Genomic DNA, 12,551 nt, shown 5'->3' with positions numbered 1-12,551 from the left:
ACTAAATACCAGGCATTGCAATTTATCCCATCATTCGATCTTCTGAGCAAAGATACTGATGATATGCTGGGATATCGATCTTAGTTATCTATCTGCTCACCAACGTTCACCATGGAGAAACATTTTTTCACTTCTTTTGTTGTAGCAACGCCCTCACAACGTGAACAAACCCCGAATCGCGATGGCTATCAGGATCATCATCAAGTGCTCAAATGATAATATCTTTCCAGAGTGCTCTTTGATTAGGGATAATATCCTTGCACAAGTAAAGATAATATCCTGTGCTCAGATGATATTGCAATGCCTGCTATATACACAGGATTCTGTTTTTACACGATTTTTTTTTTCGCCCGTAGTTTTGATCGTGTGACAAAGTCTTTGCAACATGTTTTAAAAAATCCTAAATAATTCAATGGTAATTAATATCATCAATCACATGGTAATTAATATGCGATAAACATTTCGGATGAGTGCAAAATTGAGAAAATGTAAATCGTGTAAAAACAGAATCCAATGTAAGGTACACTGGGGGAAGTGGAAAAGGAAAAATCGATAGTGCATGTTTGAATTAGTGTAAAACCAGTTTAAATGATTTAAATGCGTTCAATCAAAATGGGCTATCAAAAACAGTCAATTTTGCACCAACTGTGTGGTAATTCATACCATTTTGGTCGCTTGGAATTTATGGAAATAGATTTTAAAATTAGGAGTTGTTTTTCCACTTACCCTAGTGGGATGGGGTAAGTGGAAAACCCATGTTGCCTTGACCTTCAATAGTGATGAGTAGTTACATATAACTAAAATCAATACGATAATTGCTCTGAGTATCTTTTGTGGAATAATTTCATTACCTTAACGGAATAGATCCTCAAGGAATTCTCGTAATAGCTAGAGGAGGGCTGGTTTTGCCTTCTCGAACACTAAGTGTACATAAAGTCTATATGTTCGCCCCAAAGATGAACTTTTTAAAGGAAAAATGGGACTTACAGGGTTATAAACTAATCAACTTAGTTTAACGAATTGAGATGATGTCTGTATGTGCGTATTTGTATGTATGTGTGTGCGCAAAGCACGTACAAAATTATCAGCTATTCTTAAGCACTTGTCCTTTACCAATTTGTTCGCAAAAAAATTGCATTTAACAGCGAAACTTGTTATGAATAAAAATTTATGTGAATTATATAATATATTTACCTATCAGTGCTATTTTTAACTTTCTTATATATTGTTTGCCTTTCTCGTATACTAAGTATACGGTAAAGGCTATATGATCGCTCCAAAAACAAACTTTTTATAGAAGGCCCGGAGACCCATAGTGTTATATACCAATCGACTCAGTTCGACGAATTGAGGTGATGTCTGTGTGTGTGTGTGTGTGTGTGTGTGTGTGTGTGTGTGTGTGTGTGTGTGTGTGTGTGTGTGTGTGTGTGTGTGCGCAAAACTACTCAACAAAATGTCACTCATTTTTCGGGCACTTATCCTCAACCGATTTGCTCGCAACAAGTTGCATTCGACGCAGAATCCTGTCCCATTGTTTCCTATTTGAAATTGGCCAGATCGAACTATGGGATCGAGAGTTATGGCCAAAATATAAATACATACGAAAAAATCGCGTAAAAAATGTCACTCATTTTTCGGACACTTATCCTCAACCGATTTGCTCGCAACAAGTTGCATTCGACGCAGAATCCTGTCCCATTGTTTCCTATTTGAAATTGGCCAGATCGAACTATGGGATCGAGAGTTATGGCCAAAATACAAAAACCTACGAAAAATCGCGTAAAAATGTCACTCATTTTTCGGACACTTATCCTCAACCGATTTGCTCGCAACAAGTTGCATTCGACGCAGAATCCTGTCCCATTGTTTCCTATTTGAAACTGGCCAGATCGAACTATGGGATCGAAAGTTATGGCCAAAATACAAAATCCTACGAAAAATTGCGTAAAAAATGTCACTCATTTTTCGGGCACTTATCCTCAACCGATTTGCTCGCAACAAGTTGCATTCGACGCAGAATCCTGTCCCATTGTTTCCTATTTGAAATTGGCCAGATCGGACTATGGGATCAAACGTTATGGCCAAAACACAAAATCATACGAAAAATCATGTAAAAATATCACTCATTTTTCGGGCACTTATCCTCAACCGATTTGCTCGGAATAAGTTGCATTCGACGTAGAATCCTGTCCCACTGTCTCCTTTTCTAAATTGGCCAGATCGAACTATGGGATCGAAAGTTATGGCCAAAATACAAAATCCTACGAAAAAATCGCGTGAAAAATGTCACTCATTTTTCGGGCATTTATCCTCAACCGATTTGCTCGCAACAAATTGCATTCGACGCAGAATCCTGTCCCATTGTTTCCTATTTGAAATTGGCCACATCGGACTATGGGATCGAAAGTTATGGCCAAAATACAAAATCCTACGAAAAAATCGCGTAAAAAATGTCACTCATTTTTCGGACACTTATCCTCAACCGATTTGCTCACAACAAGTTGCATTCGACGTAGAATCCTGTCCCGTTGTTTCCTATTGAAAATTGGCCATATCGGACTATGGGATCGAAAATTATACCATTTTTTTTATGGAAAAATCGCTAAAAAAATGTCACTCATTTTTCGGGCACTTATTCTCAACCGATTTACTCGCATTAAATTGCATTCGACGCAGAATGTCTCATATTTTCTTATTGAAAATTGGCCAGATCGGACTATGGGCTTAGATATTATGGTCAAATTACTATTTATTGTGAAAAAGAGTTCAAAAAAGTCTAGCTCATTTTTTCAGCACTTAGACTTCATCTATTCCCCCCCAAGCAACACAAGTTCAACAAATCTGGTTGCAGTAACCATATAGTGACTGAATCCGGTCATATATAAGTTACTGTGATTGATGTGCAAGATGTGTGCTTCTCAGGTTGCAACAGATTGCATTCTACGCAGAATCTTGTCCCATTGTTTCCTATAGAAACTTGGCCGGATCGTACAATTGGGTCAAAAGTTATGGCAAAAATACTAATTTTAAAACTACAAAATAAAATGCCATTTTTTGCTCTTAAGGTGCCGTCAGACGTTGCAAGCAAATCACTCGCAACGAGCATTTTGCTCGCAGAAAGCGACAACTGTCAAAAATTTTCCTGTCTGACTACACTGAAAGTGATTGCATGCAAACAAATGACAACTCGTAAGCAAACGCTCGCTTGCAGAAACGAAATTGCGCTTGCTAGTGCAGCACTAGAAAATTTTTCGCTCGCAAAATTGAAAACGTTTTCAGGTGGCAGTGTTGCACTGCAAAAATAGGAATGAAATTAGATTTTGTGGCCGAAAAACAAGTTTTTCGTTTTTGTTTATATTTGCATGAGAGTAAATCTGTCATTTGCTTACAGTAAAAAATTGCTACGTGTGACTGCAATTGCGAGTGCTCTCAGAAATCATTCGCTCGCACGAGTGATTTGCTTGCAACGTCTGACGGAGCCTTGCTCATCCGATTTGTTTGCAACAAATTGCGTTTGGCGAGAATTTTTTTTATGCATATAAAAAAATATGAAAAATAAGACCAATCCACATATTGGTGTTATTTGAGATTTTTCCAAACCTTTTGAACGAACGAGAAAGGCACCATCACCGCTAGGTGGATTAATCTGGGTTTTTCATATGTAAAACATGTGAAAGGCATCAATACCGATAAGTGGATTAATCAGGCATTTTCTCATTTATATGAGTCCATTCACCACTGGAATCACAATGATAACAAAGAAGGAACATATTAAGATTCACAGCTATCGAAATAAACCCTGGAGGGAAGAAAAAATTGCGTAATTAGAACATTATCCACTTCCCCCGCAGTGTTTGATACCTGGGGTAAGTGTAAAATGTGTAAGTGTAAAAGCTTTCTTGGTACAAACCACTACCAATTGAATGGGATTAGTTTAATTGTATTATAATAGTCTCCTGTGATATAAATTCACTTGAAAAAAGAACAAATGGTTCAAATAAGAATTGATTTTATGAATGCAAATATAAATTTTTCGCGAAACCTAAAATAACAGTTAGCGTTAACCGTGTTAGTGTATGTGTTATACAAATTCCAACTTAGTATTAGTGAGAGCATCAAAGTATAACATTGCATGATGTTATGATGTGGTAAAAACTGTAAAGTATGTACAATTCCATTTTTTCGAGTCGATTTTTACACTTACCCCCCTTTTTCCACTTCCCCCAGTGTACCTTATTTTTTTTTTTGAGCAGTGTACCTTATATGGAAAAAGGCATAATTTCCACTCTTTTGATTTTGTTTTTTTATATAAGTGTGAACTACCCTAAGGGTCATGTTATGGTTTGGGGTGGCTTTAGTGCAAACGCCACCAAAAACCTAACGTTTAACTATAGAACTATAGATTGTATCATTTATTTAGACCGCTAAATTGAGTCATAAATCCAATTTTCAATTTGTCTAAAGCAACGGTTTAGAACATTTTTCCAATTTCGTCAAAGAGTGACTTCTATACAATGTCATGTCAAACAGCATCCTCCGCAATCTCAAGAACTCAACCCCATTGTAAATATGTGGGATCCTTGCACAGAAAGTTCCAGGTTACACGAAACAGAACTTATAGAAGGTTCTCATGTAAAAGTGACAGAACATCTCCCCAGAAACTAGCAAAATCCATGAAAAAGCATCTTCGGAGCGTATTTAATTGTAGCAAAAAATGGAAATACCAATAATTATTATAAAGTTCTAAACTTTTTTCTCTGTTTATGAGCTCAATGGAAAGATTGGACTGTTTATTTGTTGAATTAAATGCTGAAAGACATAAGCAAGCATATATCGTACTTTTTTTTAAACGAATATGACGTTTATTTTTATTCATTCATTCCTATTTAAGGTTTTATAAGTGATTTTATATCCGAACCATCACAATTTTTTGACACACTGTATAGCGAACAGATTTGCTAAAGCAAAGGAGAAAATCCATCGAGCCGTTTTCAAATTATGCGAATACGAACCAGACCATTTCATGTTTATATATAGAAGATTCAATATGCGAATAATAAAGATTCAACTAAGAGAATAAACACGGATAATATTTCCCCATCCTGTATTACTAGCTATATTCAATCCTTAACAATGTTATTGCTGGATCGGGTTTTACGCATTCATTACTTCTCTTCTACTAAACTCGTGAAATAGTAAGCATTAATCCAAACAATCGGCCGGTACGAATTTTTCATGGAAATTTCACTGTTCTGTTAATCCGGTATTTACGAGAATCAGATCAGAGGCAGCAACTGTATTCAGTGTTTCTCTAGGTAATACAACAAAAGCCTTTGGAAACACAATGATAACACAATCGCATAAAAATACCACCCCCACAATATACACAAATGTGTTTGTAGCATTGTTATACCACCAAAGTCAACCGAGAAGAGATGGTGCCTTTCTTGTGCACTGTTAAGTCTAATTTAAAAAGCAAATTTCAAAAGTGCAACTATTATTGGATTAGTTGTATTATACATGTTACTTTGTTATTGCATAATTCTATATATTAACATATATGGATTGCAATTCATGCTACAATTTTGGAAAAGATCAATTTTGTCATGGTAATGTACCCCCCCTGTGTCACGGGTGAACAAACAACATAAAGGGTGAGCGTACAGCCGTTCGGTGCACCTCAAATTACGGAGAAAGGCAGGAAATTTCTATGAAACATCGCCCGATTTGTGCTTGGTTGTAAACTCTTCTGGCGTTCACGATTGTGTTGCCTTCACAACATTTCATTTCTGCTTTTGAATTACATCCAACCTTGAATGTTCGCCGGTTACTCTTCGGTTTCATCCTTCCGGTGAAAAGTTTTATCCCCGAACGGTCTCCTCATGTATAATTTTCCTCAACATCTAAGGGGCTGTCCATATACCACGTGGGCAGGTTTTGGTCAGTTTTAGATTCCCAGCGTGGACAACTACTCATATAAATCTTCAAAAAATTGTATGAACCGTGTACATTTGTCATACACCCCTCCCCCCTGAACTGTCCACGTGGGATATGGACAGCCCCTAACCAACTCAAAAAACAGTTTGTTTTTTCCATTTTTGAATGCACCCATTCTTCTGTTGTTGTTATCATCAGTCGTTATGCGGGATATGTTACACAATTTACTCCCCCCATAAGGATAACGAGTGGTTCGCAGCTTCTCAAGCAGCAGTCCTCTTGAATAAATATTATACTATCGAAAAGGACTGTTATAAAAGGACCGTTGTAATGTCAGTATTTATATCGTTCGATCTCATATACATACTGTGACAACAAAAGTCGTGGACAAGTGTGGAACATTGAATCGAAACATGGGATCCCTAGGGTCCCATCATTGTAAAACATTGATTATTTTTTCTCGATAACGGAGTTTGTAGTAAACAAAAGACATCTCATAGAAGCTATAGTTTAATAGTCCCGTGGAAAAGGACACATTTTCAGCTATCGAACCGATTTATTCAGTGACGCTCATTTGATTGCTTGTTTATCAGACACCTACACCCCTTTCATCTATGAACCGTAATGGATTAGTGACATTTTCAAAAACCATTTAACTGTCTACAGTAGTTGTCTGCCTTATGTTTACTTTGTCATGTGAAACAAAAAAACTCAATGGTGGCAGCTGATATAGTAACCATCGCCACTTATCCACTCGGTCTAGGTCAGCCAGAGCCTCAACTCCCAACCAAAACAAAAGCCATGACTTAGCACACATACCCCCCATACACAACATTCATGTAAAACAGCATGTCATACTCTCGTTGGGATGGACTTCTTGAATCCAGCAGGAATTGGCGTCCATCCAGCGTGTTGTCAATGGTAGTGCATGCATTAATTGGTTTGCCTGACCAAAATTATTTTTTGGTTGTTATTGTGTGAGACCCAACAAAAGTTTTAAGGTCGGGTAAAGTTCGCCATACGAATGTAGGGCAGTCGATTGACACCTGCTTCGCCTTTTTACTGGGCTTATCACAAAGACCACAAGGCATTTTGAGTGAGGGTAAATGTGAGCGGCTATCCGGTGGGATTATCATTATGAAGATAAAATACCTTTTTGTCCCACATGTGTGTTTGTAGGATACCTCAAGGATATGTTGAGCTTAATAAGGAAGGATATAACAAAAAAATGAGTGTACAAATGAATAGAAGTGACAAGTATGGAGAAATAGTAACAAGCTGATAGGGAGCTTAATTTGTTACGAAACTTATGTGAACAGATCCGTGATTTCTGATTCGACTTTTTAATCATCTTTCTCGATACTCCAAGCAGAAGACTTTGTAAAATACCAATACGGCATTCAAATAGAAATGATTAAAGGCCATTCATACCAGGATTACCCAAATTACGGCCCGCAGACCACATAGCTTGCAGTGCAGCTTCACTCCATATGCAAGGATAAAAAAAAACAGATTAATTCACCTAGCAGTGACGAATGATAAATTCGATTCAAATCCGGTAAGTTGGAAGGGATTTTTTTTTGGGTAGAAAAAACTCACCAAACATTTACAGAGACTAATAATCTTTTTACCCATAATATGACACTCAGAATTGCCAGAAAGTACATCTATTGTAGACTGCTGAGACTGATGCCCACAGAACTACAGAGTCAGCTATTTATCAATCTTTTTGCTCTGTAGGTAGAAGTAAAAAATAAAATGCTTTAGGAACTTGAGCTAGTATTGATTTAAGAAAAAATTAAATGATTTCTAAACGTTCATACTTAAAATCGGAATCATTTTTCAAAAACGAGAAAGTTCAAGAAACATTTTTGTCAGATTTCTCTGAGAGTTTCAAAGTGTATTTTAAAATGCTTGATGCTTTTAGAGAAAGCATTTTATAAGAAATGGAGTATCGCTAATGGTTTTACAAACCACCATGTGTTTGAAAAAAATCTTAAATTCAGATATACTTCTTCATATACTCTCTTTAATATCTTATCTTTAGAATGATTTTTAATATTTTGGAAATTCTGTAATACTGATACAATTTTCTAAAATTATCAATCAGATTTATAGATTTATAGATGGTAAGTGTGTTTTCTTGAATAGAAACAATTTAAAAGTTTTAACTAAGAAACATATAACACTAAGCAGATTTAAGAGCTAATGTATTTGTATATTTGTATTTCGAGAAGAAAGCTGGGATACGTGGAAGGATCTTAGAAGCAAAAGGGTTATCGATTATGATTTCTTCAATATTTGAACTGAAAAATTTATTCCTGAAATTTCTGAAATCTCTGGCACTTGAGATTAATTTTTATTTATTGACAGTTCTCTGAAAATCTCCGATGTAAATATGTACATTATGTGGAAGATTTTTATTTGAAAAGTGTATTGGAGGTAACCACTTTCCTTCGATGGGACTCAAACTCATAACCCTCAATAATAAGGGCAAAATCTTCCAGAAAATCCGAAAAAAAATATTTTTAAAAGATTGATAAGTTTCTGTAAACATAATTCTTGAGTTAAGACGTGATTACTAAAACCTATGATTGACAAGGAATTTCTGTGTTGTTATGCTGAAAACGAAGCAACTTTTCAATTGTTGAGAAATCAAGGAAAAATTGAGATTTCTGAGCTATAAAAAAAAAACTATAACAATTTGATAACAAAACTCATTCGAACAGCATTTCATGAATCTTAGATTTTAAATGTAAACAATTATCAAATTTTTTTTTAAAACAGACGAGAAGTTAATTAGTTGATTATAGCTTTTATTTAGTCTATCGAAACTAAACTACAAATCAAATTTCCGGTTATTTCCCGGTTCTGTGCGTGTTGGCTCTTGTTTCGGACGGCAGAACGACCGCGCGATTTGCCGAAATTTCGTGTTTTGCATTGCGCGGCCGGTAATAAAGTTAATTAGTTCAGTGCGTGTTGGCTCTTGTTTCGGACGGCAGAACGATCGCGCCATTCGCCGAAATTTTGTGTTTTGTTTTGTTTTTCCCTTAGGACGGTTCATAAGTAAATTGATGAATATATTTTATTACTTTTACAGCATATACTGTTATTGACAAACGCTCTATATTGTCGAATAGAGCTCCCTATTATTCACCTTTCCCACTAACACAAATTTTCCTTCCCGAGACATCTATGAAGGTAGTATGGGTTCCCTGCATCTTCACTAGTAGATGTTGAACTAACATTCCTTCCCTTCCTTCCGTGATTGTAAGGACGTGGCCAGGTATACAACTGCTACTGTATAGGAAAAGGTACTAATCCCAAGTACCAATTTGCGACAATATACAGTAGATTGTTCAATTCAAGCTCTGTCTGGTAAGGGGGCGGGTGTCGCGATAGAGGGTTCTCTTCGTCGATTTCCCCTCATTTGAATGAAAGTGACAGGCAGGGAGTTTCTTTGCAGTTTATCACCTCAGAATTCAAGTTCGCATTGTTTTCTTTCGTTCTGAAGTGATAAACCACAGAGAGATCTGCTGCTTATCACTTTTGTTTAAGGGAGGGGGGGTCGACGGGGAGAGTCTCCTCTTGCGACATTCGCCCTTCTTCCAGATGGAGCTTGAATTGAGCATTGTATAGCCACCCACGATTTGTACAATCACATATGCTATGCTATGCTATGCTATTTCCCGGTTTTTCCCGGTTATATCTGATTCCCGGTTAATTCCCGGTTTTCCCGGTTCAGTGGCCACCCTGTAGATTGAAATCAAGGACCACACCCATCTTGATTTCTGATAGCAATCTGAATAAGGATTTTAAAAGAAAAACATGAGTATCACTAGTGTCCAATCTACGAAGTACACCGTAACTATGCTATTCTTCACAAATCAGGTAACGAGCTCAGTGGTCTAGTGGCTACCACTTCTGCCTTATAAGCAAGAGGTCGTTGATTCAATTCCAGGCTAATCCCTTTCCTACTTTGTTTTTCTATCTTAGTCCGTTCTGTGTTTCACGTTTTACCAAAACGATTCCTACTGTTATAACCTTCCATACAATCTCAAAACCTCCCGTTTCACCTATGAGAGCTCGTAGAGTTCTCTGCATCTTTCTTAAGTAGGTGTCCAACTAACCATCCTTCCCCTCAGAATTCGCAAGGGCGTGGCCAGGACAGATCTCAACTATTGGAGAGTGCATTGCTTCCATCTAAGAGATAGTGATTAGTCCCAAATGATTATCTGCGGTAATGGATAAAAGTGATTCTACTCTCATACAATCTCTCACACATATAAATACACAACCAAAACAAGGGTGGAAAGGCAATTATTATTGTTTGACTGCCGGTTAAAAAATATTCAAAGCGAAAACCATTTCCGAAGCGGGCAATGATCGGTACGCCGGTTTGGCGGAAGGTGTGGAAGCTACACTTGCTACAGCTTATCAGAACGCTGACTTTATAGCAACAGAACATTTTGAGTGTTCCGATGGCAGCTTTTGGAATTCCTATTGAACTGCCAGAAAGCTAGCCGGTCGCTAGCTACCCGAGCAAAGTCTGAAAACATAATGAGAGCATATAGAAAACACATTTTGATTTCGACATCAAATTGAAATCATAATTTGTTTTCAAATATAAATCATCATGATTGATTACATATTTTGATCTCATTTTGCTGTAGATTTCTAAATTGTATGATCTCTGACATCAAACATCAAACTGTGTACTTATTTTGTTATTGGAACCAATATCAAATTTAGTTTTCGATTTGCTCTCATCGATAGCAGGAATAGTTTTCGATTTGATGTCACAGTAAGATTTTTCTGCTATACATTTTGTTATTTTAACCGTTAAAACGACCAAAAAGATATCAAATTAAGTAATCATATTCGGGGATTTCACAACATCAAAACGAGTTATCGTTTTGCTCTCAAGCTTTGCTCGGGTAGCTTGTAAAAGATGGAGCGGATTTGGTGATAGGGTTGGGGGTGACGACCTCCAAGCTGACTTTGTCGTGAGTTTAACGATTCAATATCCGAAAATGGGACTTATTGCCCGGGTTGCCCGGTTTTTGGGAAGGGGGAGGGGACTTCCTGGATAACCCAGGAAGGTTTGCCTCCGATCGTAGAACATATAGTCCAGTTGAGCAACATGGAAATCCTACGAAAGTTGATGTTTATAAAATATGGCGGTACAGACCCCTTCTTCAAGGAAGCAGATAAGGGGCTGCGAGGCTGATAGTGTTGTCCCTAACGCTGGTAGGGATTCCGTAGGCTTCCCAAAGAATTTGATATTTGGGACATTGGCACGAAACATGTTCCACTGTATTGTGCATTCCAAAGATTTCGCATGATATGGATGATAACCACCTGTACACGGCAGCAAAAAGGCAGATTTGGCAGGTGTGGAGGAGTGTAACCCAGAAGCAAACCGAACGTATTGGTTGAACATTTAGACAAGAACTTCAAAAAGTTTTCGATGAACTAGCAAGACCCGGTCGATGGAAACTCCCAGAACTCTTTATGCTTGGGATGGGTTTTGATGCTTGGGATGGGTTTCTTATGCTTGGGATGGTTGTTATCCTATCCTAATTGTCCTAGCCAGAGCTAAAAATATTCATCTTCATGAAGCAACGGTCTGAATTTTGACAAACATTGCATACAGGGTGTTTGTTTCCTGAGTGTGCATATTTTGGGGGCAGCTTGGGGACTCCAAAACATGAAAAAGTGCCCATGGAACATAGGGTCGGAAATCACTGCTAAGTGAGTTATTCAAAATTCTATGTTTTAATTTTTGGTCAACTTTACCAACCTCTATCTCATTAACCATTGATCGTATAATCTCAGTCAGCACACAGAACGAAAGCTTAAAGTCTAAGCTTTTTGAGCTTCGTTGACCTTATGTTGATAAAAGTGGTTTTAAGTACAGTAATTATGCAAACTTTCGAAAAAGTGTCAAAAATAACGTGCCTTTTTCTTATAATTTAGTGATTTTTTCATCAATACATTCGATATTATGAAAAAATTTCTTCTACAAAACATTCTTATGCTTCTTTGCTTCCAAAATGTCCTTTGGTGGAACATTGTATGATTTGTAGTTTACCCGTAATTTTCAATTTAAAATAATTAAGAAAAATCATCGAACAGCAATTTTCATCGCGATGTTTGCTTCAAAATGTTGGTTGGCAACCCTACCTGTTCGGGCGTTCGTTGCCTGCACGTGGTGCGATCGTTTGTAAACACCATGCATGCCACTAATGCCGTGCAGAAGTGAGGTTCAAAAAACAATGGATCAGCTGATAGAAAAATTTGTTATTTTTTTAATCAGGGCGTAAATTGTTTAAAAAAATCGCACGTTTGTGTGATTAACTTTGAAGAGCGTAAGTGTTAAATTTGCAAACTATCCACGCTGTCTGATGTAAGGTTTATCTGTTAGAAGCGGCCATAATTTATTTACAGATAATGCTTTTTCATCAGTAATTAACTATCATTTTTATTTTGTTTTCGCCCAAATCGGATGATACCTTGATAATAAAATCCGACGCATGTAGGCAAACGATTGACGAATGACTTCGTATTTGACTTGTTTGCTTCTGGTAGGGTGGAAAATTTTCATTCAGTTG

The 12,551-nt window shown here is 37.1% G+C and overlaps 1 protein-coding gene across 1 annotated transcript in view; it reads right to left on the bottom strand.

The window, feature by feature from the left end:
* The window catches only part of LOC134227932 (RNA-binding protein Musashi homolog 1-like), a 145,303-nt gene that overhangs the window by 68,296 nt on the left and 64,456 nt on the right, over nucleotides 1-12,551 (bottom strand). The window lies entirely within an intron of this gene.

The sequence above is a fragment of the Armigeres subalbatus genome, chromosome 3, assembly GCF_024139115.2.
Source record: "Armigeres subalbatus isolate Guangzhou_Male chromosome 3, GZ_Asu_2, whole genome shotgun sequence".
Taxonomy (NCBI): domain Eukaryota; kingdom Metazoa; phylum Arthropoda; class Insecta; order Diptera; family Culicidae; genus Armigeres; species Armigeres subalbatus.
This window is presented reverse-complemented; position numbering and strand designations above follow the sequence as displayed.